Source organism: Callorhinus ursinus, unplaced genomic scaffold, assembly GCF_003265705.2.
Source record: "Callorhinus ursinus isolate GAN/ISIS: 27379988/994484 unplaced genomic scaffold, GSC_fseal_2.0 scaffold1984, whole genome shotgun sequence".
Classification (NCBI taxonomy): Eukaryota; Metazoa; Chordata; class Mammalia; order Carnivora; family Otariidae; genus Callorhinus; species Callorhinus ursinus.
Window position 1 is genome coordinate 1 of NW_027399038.1, and position 9,086 is coordinate 9,086.

Below are 9,086 nucleotides of genomic sequence, written 5' to 3' on the forward strand. Positions count from 1 at the left end.
AGAAAGAAAGAAAGAAAGAAAGAAAGAAAGAAAGAAAGAAAGAAAGAGAAAAGAAAGAAAAAGAAAAAATCCAGGAATGTTACAAGAATGTAGGTGTGGTGCAGTTCAGGATCAAAGGTGGCATCTCCAAGTTGTGAAGGAAACATTCAGTGATTTACACTGTACTGCAGAGTAGACACCAAATGGCTAAAGATTTAGCTGTTGAGAAAGAAGAAAAAGACCTAGGGGAAGATTTAGGATATTATTTTATAACCTCATGGTGAAGTCCTTTCTAACTTTGACTCAACATCTGAAAAGTATTTTTTTTTAAACTGATGAATAGCATGATATGAAAAATGACTTTTTACAAGTTTATTTATCTAGTAACCTCTAGGCCCAGTGTGAGGCTCGGCCCCCACCCCTCCCACCGAGCCAACCCGGCGCCCCTAGGAAATAACCTTCAGGGGAACCCTAAGCACCTGGCATCGTCACCCTGAGCAAGGCCCAAAGACAGCTATCCAACAGAACAAAATATTCAAGGCTTAGAGGACAGACAGAGGGCCAACCCCCTTAATATGTAAAGTACAGATACAAGCCCAACCAATTCACCTGGCCAGAAAAGGGCCGAAGTCCGTGAACAGAGAGAGTTCGGAGGGAGAACATAAACGTGGCGCTCACACACAGGAGAAGACACTCGGCCCGATTAGAGAAGTACACAGCAAAACTGCGCTGAGGGACCCTTTTCACCGCCTCTAAGAAATGGCCCTCCCCCCGCCACCTCCCGACCTGCGGGGTCCCCCCTCCCCCCCCGCGGGGTCACCCCCTCCCTCCCCACCCCCCGCCCCGAAGCCATCCCACTCGGCTGCCGCGCGGAGTTGCCGGCGAGCCTGGGGAAGGAGGGGCCGCCTGAGAAGGTCCGCCGCGCTCTCGCAGTCGCTGTCCCCGATCCGCCGAAATTCAAGGCACTCTCGCGGCGAGGGTGGCCGGGACCACCCCGCCGCCGAGGGCACAAGGGGCACAGGACCGGCCTCCGCAGAGCACAGTGTGCAGGCACTGGGGTCCGTGCGTGTCGATCAGAGTGAGTCTCGCCGAGGAAACGGGAATTGTTCCGTTCCACGAATGTCATCTGGGACATCCCGTTCTCGGGACGGACCCGGCCGGGGGCTCGGACTCTGGGCGGAAGACTGCCCGAAGGACACGGACGCGAGCGGAGAAGTGCCGAGCAGGGAGGGCGCGCCGGGCACTGGCTGAGCGTGTGGGAGGCGAGATCCCACCCACCGAACCGCTGGTTGAGTGTGCGGTACGTGCTGGGGGCGGGGGGAGGGGGGAGACAGCAAAGTGACCAAAACTAAGGTCTCGCCTTCACGGGCTCCCGGGAGCCCCGGGAGCTGCAGCCGTGTCAGCTGTCCCTCGTGCCGTGCCTCGGTGCGGAATGTGTGCGTGGCGGCAGGTGGGCGGTGGGCTGGGTTTGGGCTCGCGGCGCGCGGGGGCGGCCGGGAGGGTGGGGTCGGGCGGCGGCGGCCGCGCCCCCTCGGGGAGCTAAAGGCGGGGCATGCAGATTCGGTGTGGCTGTTGGGCGCGGGCCGGCCGGGGCAACCAGGGATACGGGATCTCTCGTTCCGAGGGAAGAGAAGGAAACGTCTGCACAAACGTCTAGGGATACGGGTGGACCTGTCGACGACGCAAAGGAAATGAGGCCAGGAGTGAGGGTCTGGGTTCTCACCGTGATTTGAATATGGATGATGGGAGGGCGGTGCCCGGGCGGGGAGCTCGGCAGGCATCGTTTCTCGGCCTTTTGGCTAAGATCAAGTGTAGTATCTGTTCTTATCAGTTTAATATCTGATACGTCCTCTCTCTGGGGACAGTGTATTAAGCGGATCTTTGGAGCCGGGAGTGGGGTTAGGAGCTTGCTCCGCCCGCTCCATGCATCGACCTGGTATTGCAGTACTGCCGGGAACGGTGCACCCCCTAATTTTATACCCAGGTTGAAAAAGTAGGCTTCGGGGTTTTTGGGGCGTGGGTGTGCATGTACTGCTTAACTTCCCGGGCGGTGTTGTGTTCGGGTTTTTCGCTCGCTACGTGGGGTTGTTTTTCCTGAGTTGCGTTCTCTTCGTTTCTGCTTGCGGTTTTTTGTTTTTTTTTTTTTTTTTTTTTTTTTCTTTGGAGGGGTATCTTTTGGAAGTCTTTCTCTGGACACGACGCGTTCTTGTTTTTTCCCGTGATGGTGATTGTCTTTTTGTTTGTCTATTTTGCGCTTAGGCCTTGGTTCCCGCGTTGTTGTTCCTTACAGCTCCGCCCTTGTCTATACCGGCCCCCCGTTGCTTTGCTTCGTTTCTGTGCTCCGTCCAGCAGCGGGTCATTCCCTCGAACGTTTAGTTCCCGGCTGTCTGTCTTTTCAATACACTCGTGCTTTTCCCGGTGATCTCAACAGCCTCACAGTGACCTTGATCCTTCCGAGCCCCTTCGTCTCAGTTCTCAGACCTCGGCTATCCTTATCTAAGGCACTCAACTCCCCTGGTTCAACCCTAGATCTAGTCATTGCTCTAACCCTTTCCCCATGCAGTCTCACACTGGCCAATCACCTTCCACCCCCCCACCTCCCTCCCTTCCTCTGCCCTTTGGTACCACCTACCACTTTTCACTGTTCCTTCACCCCCACCCCACCCCCAAGCCACCAATGTCCTCCCATCCTTATTTTCTTTTTTCTCTGTAGACGCTTAAGCATTGTTTATTTGGTTAGTATACTTGAACATATTAAAAGTTACAAAGCCTAAAATAAGCAACAAGTCAATAAAATCACAACACCGAATTCTAACACTTTCACATGGTATCACTATGAAATGCAAAAGGACTGTAAGTGTTTTACGTGGAATGATCTCTAACCTCATAAATTACACTAGTGTGACCAAAACAAATGATCGCATACTATAGAAGACAATAGAACATGAGCTCTTCTCCAGGACTGCTTTTTCAAAGCTTGAAAAATTAACTGACCCATCATTTTAGGGGGAAAAAGAGAAGTATGGATTACGAGGGTCTACATGTAGATTTAAAAAATTCTAATTAAAATATCTTAGACTATTTTAGATGTTTACTTGACATTGGAAATGTAGTCGACTATCAAAAGTATTTCTCTTCATCACAAAAATTCCATATATTAAGGATTTACACAATCCGGGGGGGGGGGGAACCCCTAGAAACATTTTTGTTGCCTGAGCCAGTAATTTTCTAAAAAGGCTCTCCAAAATCTTGACTAGAGGTCTCATATTCTGCAATGAAATGCCTGAGTTCTTTAACACACCGGTCACCTATTTCATGTAAATTCTGTCTCAATGCAAACTGTACAGACTTTTCTAATGAAGGATCTTTTTCAATCAGCATTTTCACAACCATCCCGAAAGTTTCACAGTCTTGGTAAACCTGTTCAGTCTCTTTGGTTTTTGATGCTATTGCTTTAGAGCGACTGCTTAGTTGACCGTCTTTAAATAATTCTATGCCATCTGTTGCATTTGACTCAGGTTCCTCTGGCTGCTCAATAAACAATGGTGCTGTGGATCCTGCCTCATACTCAGTTTCAGGTAAGTTACTCTCATCTGCCTTCTCTAGCTTCTCAGCAGCCCACTTGCTTGCAGCCTCGGCAGGTTCCTTTTCAGTTAGCCTACTGGGTTTGTCTAACACCTTTCATATGTCCTCCCATCCTTTTTTTTTTTTTTTTAAGATTTTATTTATTTATTTGAGAGAGAGAGAAACAGCATGAGAGGGGAGAGGGTCAGAGGGAGAAGCAGGCGATGTGGGACTCGATCCCAGGACTCTGGGATCGTGACCTGAGCCGAAGGCAGTCGCTTAACCAACTGAGCCACCCAGGCACCCTGTCCTCCCATCCTTATTGACCGAGATTAATTTCCCTGCACATACCCTCAGCTCCCTTGCCACGATCTTGGTGCCACCTGTGCCACTGAATGTAGCTGGCAAAAAGCATACCACCAGGCTCATGTGGCTCACCTTAGCGCCCGGTATGCTGGGGAAAACTAGACATCATCAACATTTGCTACCTTACACCAGAGGCAAAAATAAAGCATAGTGGGCAACGGCTTTATTAAAAATTGCCATACGAATTTAAACATAGCACACCCACATTGTAAATTACTTCATACTTTCCAGGTTCTGAAGGTCTGAATACCTGGATCTTGCGACATGCTCCAGATGCCAGGAACTGCTCGTTGGCTTGTCATACCCGGCCTGCGGGATACTGCCTCTGGACCTCAAAGCCATCCCCATGACTCAACTTCGTTGAGTCGTGAGTCGGCCTCACCACGACTTCTGGTTCTTCTTGCACTTGCATTGTCCAAAGGTAACAGCTGAAGAAATTTTTTGCGACCCTTGTTGAACTGCAGATTCTGGAGTTGGGGAAAATTCATCTAGGATATTGTCATTTTCAGACATGCGGTCGGAGATGTCCCTCATGTAATCCCATTCACCGTCCTCATTAGAGACCAGTCCTTTGCTTTCATCTTCTGATTCCTCTGCCGGTACTGTAATGATCGGTCTCATGGACATGGGCGCCTCTGGCCGTGTTCTTTTCTTTGTCATCAGGGGTGGAAAGATGAAAATTTCCCAATTCTGGCTTGCAGTCAACAAAAGCAAAATCGAGCCTGTGGAGATGGTGTCTCCCACCTGCTTGTCTACCTTCGGGAAAGGGGAATGCGCACTTTGTTACCGCAACAAGGCAAGGGGAAAACGGAAGGATGGTGGGTGCCACGGCGATGACTTGTTCCGCGAACGCTGCATCACCCCTCTATAGAAGGGATTCCTTCCTTCCCTCATTTTCCTGATCCCTGTAGACTTTTTCGTCCTAGCTGCGGATGGAGGAATAAGGGCAGGCAGGCCGAAATATGCCTAGGATGACGACATAGCAAATCACGTCGAGACACAGGGAAAATTAGATCACGAAGACGCCGTGATGTGTCTTTGGTTTTGAGAGAGAGGAAAGCGGCGGCAGGAGCTGGCCCACCACTCACAGCTAGCCGTGGTGGTCTCCGGTTGGACATACACAGTTTTGCCCAGCCAGTGGCAACCTTAAAAAATAAAATAGCCAGTTATTTTACTAGCAAAATGAGTCTGTTCGGGGGTGGCAGAGGAATTGCAGTTAGGGACGGACATGCAAGCTAGGGGGGAGCCTACAGGCAAGTCCAAAGAGGCAAAGGGAAGGTCAGCTTTTTTTGTTTTGTTTTGTTTTAATTAATTATTTTTTTGGAAGGTCAGCTTCTATTTGGGTTTTAGGAGGACACTGGGGAGGCTTGCTCTGAACAAAAGTTCACTGGAGAAGAACAAGAGTTTGAGGTTGTGGCAGTTTCCCATTAAAGTGCAAGCGGTGGTTAGTGCCTGGTTGCTGGGGCAAGGAGGGCTCTATCCTTTTTCTTACAGGCAGGAGCTGAACTGCCTATGGGAAAAGGTTCTCCCTTGTCAGAATAATTTTTGTTTTCCTTCTTCCTGCTGGTTAGGCAGGCCACAAGGAGTGGTACGTGCTTGAGAGCTCCACTTTCAGGGCTTCCTGACTCCATTTTAAGTGAGATTTCCTTTATTTATTTTCAACATCAACATCAGACAAGGCCGCCCTGGGACCGTGACGAATCAAGACAGAAGAAGTGAGACCACTCCGTGGTCACGTCGGAACGGAGACAAAAAAAGAAGAATGTTGTCGGAACAACAAAATGGACCAAACACCACCCCCGCCCGCCCATCCTGGCTAATACGAGTAACTGCTACGACTTTACCAGTTTGCAACTTTGGCCTCGCTCTGTTTTTCCTTTCTTCTGGGTAAGATTTATTCAGCTACCCAATCGCTGAATTACCCTGACTTCCCGAAAGCATCTGTAGGGCGGGGGAGATCTTTTTCCTTCTCCCCTTTGAGGTTCTTGGGGTGGGGGTGGGGGGATGGCTGGGGCTTTGTCACAAAAGACAGATTAACAAGAGAAAAACAAACAGAAGTTTATTAGTGTGTGTATCTCATATATACATGGGAGAAACTTAGGGATGAGTAACTCAATGGGGTGGCTAGAACTTGGGCTTATATAGCTCCTTAACACAGAAGGAACAGGAAAAAGAAAAAGAAGAAAAAAAAAAACAATAAATGTTCAGAGAAGTGACAAGACAAAGTAAAAGGGCTTTGAGTTTCTAGGGTGGCAAACTGTAGGAAGTTAAATATAGGGGGGAATAGTAGAAGATAAGGGCCGTCCAGTAAAGTTTGTTACGTAGAGTCCTCTGGTGCCAGTCTCTGGGCCGATAAGGATCTAGGGTTGTCAGTGATTAACTTCTGTACACGTTTATGTCCTGCTTTGAGGCAAATCGGAAGAGGGCAGAGTTCTTCCTTCTATCTGTTTCAGCTCAAAATAATCTTTCTGCCAAAGTGGCATATTGGGGGTGGGGTGGGGGGGGTTAGCAAATGCTGCTACCCTTCACACCCCATTCAAAGGAAGGCCTCGCTTGCTTTAAACTGTCCCGCAAGCCCACATCCTGCACGTAATAAGCCATTCCTGACACCCTCGCCCCGAAGCGCGTCCCCTCTCACTTTTGCAACAAGGATAACCCAATTCGTCTCATCACGGGTGTGTTCCTGGTGGTCTTTGGCTGGATGGTGTTGGCAAGTCATTAAGAGGCTCCACCGAAGGACCCCTCTGGTAACTGCAATATGGAATGAGTTTTGTTCTGTTTAAGAGGCAAAGTTTTCTCTTTTTCTCATTACATTCATCTGAAGGGTCTCATGACTAAGGTCTTATTAGCTGACAATAAATGACCTTTTCCCAACAATAGCTAGCCCCTTCAAGGTCCTGGAAACCTTGCTTCCAAAATTCCTTAGAGACTTAGGCTATCCCTAACCCTTCCCAACTGGAAAGTATATAATGGGCCACTCCTCATGACCCCAGTGCAGCTCTTTCTGCCCACGGGCCCTGTCCCCGTGCTTTCATAAAACCGCCTTTTTGCACCAAAGACGTCTCAGGAATTCTTTCTTGTCCGTTGGCTTCGAACCCTAACGTTCTTTCCTACATCATATGGCACCCGGACGTGGGGCTTTGGGTCCAGAGTCTCATCTGGACTCAGCCTCGGTGCAAGCTTGGCAACCACTTTCTCTTCTCTTCCTTTACTCTCATTTTAGGGGCTCTTCAAGGAGCACGGTCTTCCTGGAACACTTTCATGCCGATTGCTCAGGCTGCAATCCTCTAGCCCGTGGCTACTCTACGGGGAGGAGAAAGCCTGCCTTTTGGCTGGAAGTTAGTAGTACCCTGGCCGGGATGGTAACGAGACCCAGAAACTTGATGCCCTCTCTTATTCCTGTCCTTACACAAAGTTGTCTGTCTTGGGCACGGGACAGCCACCTAAGTCACCTGGACGGCTGCCAATCTTAAGACTCCTGGGCGAGGTTTCCTCCTGATCGATCTAATGTGATCGATCCCCTTCACATCCCTGGTCTAGCCGCTTCTGGCCGCGGGACCTCCAGTGGGAGCCGGCAGAAACCAGTACCCGATGGAATTAAAACCCAACCGGGGACCGTTTCCTAGGGAAGTTCGCTGTAAGGACTACATGTGTTGGAATGTCGCTTAGATCATGGTGGATTTCTGTCTTTCCCGTTTTCCATCAATGTCCTCTACTAACTACTTAAGCTACAAAATTCGGTAATTTCCCCCTGTAAAACTTTTCTAGTGTTCTCCATGGGTTAAAAACAGCAAGTTCTTTAAGGCAAGGTAAAATAAGGCATGACCTTCACGGCACGACCTTCAAGGCACGGTATTTCGGTCCACACGCCAGGCACCTATCCGTAGCCTAGGATGCAATGGGGAAACTGGGGGGTGGGGGGAGGGGCGGGGAAGGGGACGCTAGCATCCCCCCTACAGGGGCCTTTATCGGTGGCGGTGGTCATAGCGATTTCGTTCGGGGGACGCCTCGGGTCGCTTTGACACCAGGAACCTCTGACATATGCTGCGTGGGACGCCACTCAGGAGTCGGGGGGAGGGGATTTTCTAGGTAAGGGACCTTCTCTTTTCTTCGGTTCCCAACGACTCTCCCTTGGGGTGACTTTTAACCCACTGGAAACAATTCGGATTGCAAAACGTAGGAAAGGACTGAGCTCCTGTGACACCGCATGGCCTCAGTGGGATCTATCAGTTAGATCTCTTCTGCAGGAAACAGGGCAAATGGACCTAGGGTACCTTCATTGCTCTACACCAGGACCCCGACCTAAGGGCCTCTTGCAGAATGTGTTTGCCTGAGTGGGGCGGTTAGTAAACTCCCTCCTGACATATTGGATGATAATTATCTAAATAGGCCCCCTCCGAATAAACCCAGGTTGCTGGAAGAAACATAGGCCCTCCCTAGCAAAGGGGACTCTGACTCTCCCTCCCTCTCCCTCCCTCCCTCCCTCTCCCTCTCTCTCTCTGTCTCTCTCTCTCTGTCTCTGTCTCTGTCTCTCTCTCTCTCTCTCTCACTGTTCCTCCTCCTAATAGATGTAGGGGCTTCTTCCTCACTCATTTCCCGGGTTAATGGCTATAATTGGAGCCAACTGTGGTTAGTCTACCTCGGGATGGGGACTTTAGGGAATATTCCCAAGCAGCTGCCGAAGCTCCCTTTGTTTTGGGGAAATTCCCTGTCTTCTCTGGCCCAGCGCCGACCGCCTGTTCCCCCTCCCCCCCTTACTGGCAGGAAACCATGGCGTCTGCGCCTCTGTTGGAGCTGATGAGCTCTGAAACCGGGAACGCTTTCTCTGCCTTCTGGCAGCACTTGGCCTCTTCTGTCTCCGCCTCCCGCTTCTGTTTCCGCACCACTTTGGGTGCAGCCTGCGCAGCTGGCTTCCCTACCATCCTCGGTGGCCCAGGCCCCATGGCTCCTCCCTTCACTGTCAAGGAGCAAGAAGAGGGGCGCCTGGGTGGCTCAGTCGTTAAGCGTCTGCCTTCGGCTCAGGTCATGATCCCAGGGTCCTGGGGTCGAGCCCCTCGTCGGGCTCCCTGCTCGTCGGGAAACCTGTTTCTCCCACCTCCCCCTGTTTGTGTTCCCTCTCTCGCTCGCTCTCTCTCTCTCTGTCGAAAAATTAATTAAAAATTAAATTAAATTAAAAA

General features: G+C 50.4%; 1 long non-coding RNA gene and 1 other non-coding gene across 3 annotated transcripts; both read left to right on the forward strand.

The window, feature by feature from the left end:
- The first annotated feature begins 1,510 nt into the window (after window positions 1–1,510).
- On the forward strand, window positions 1,511–9,017 carry LOC112819043 (uncharacterized). Of its 2 annotated transcripts, XR_003206754.2 has the most exons (4): window positions 1,511–1,703; window positions 3,498–3,557; window positions 4,141–4,330; window positions 5,584–9,017. It is a non-coding gene; the product is annotated as an uncharacterized lncRNA (long non-coding RNA). The 2 variants fall into 2 exon arrangements; XR_003206753.2 differs by lacking the exon at window positions 5,584–9,017 and having other exon boundaries at window positions 1,515–1,703; window positions 4,141–4,489.
- Window positions 1,759–1,949, forward strand: LOC112819044 (U2 spliceosomal RNA). The gene has a single exon (XR_003206755.1). It is a non-coding gene; the product is annotated as a U2 spliceosomal RNA (small nuclear RNA).
- Window positions 9,018–9,086: the final 69 nt, after the last annotated feature.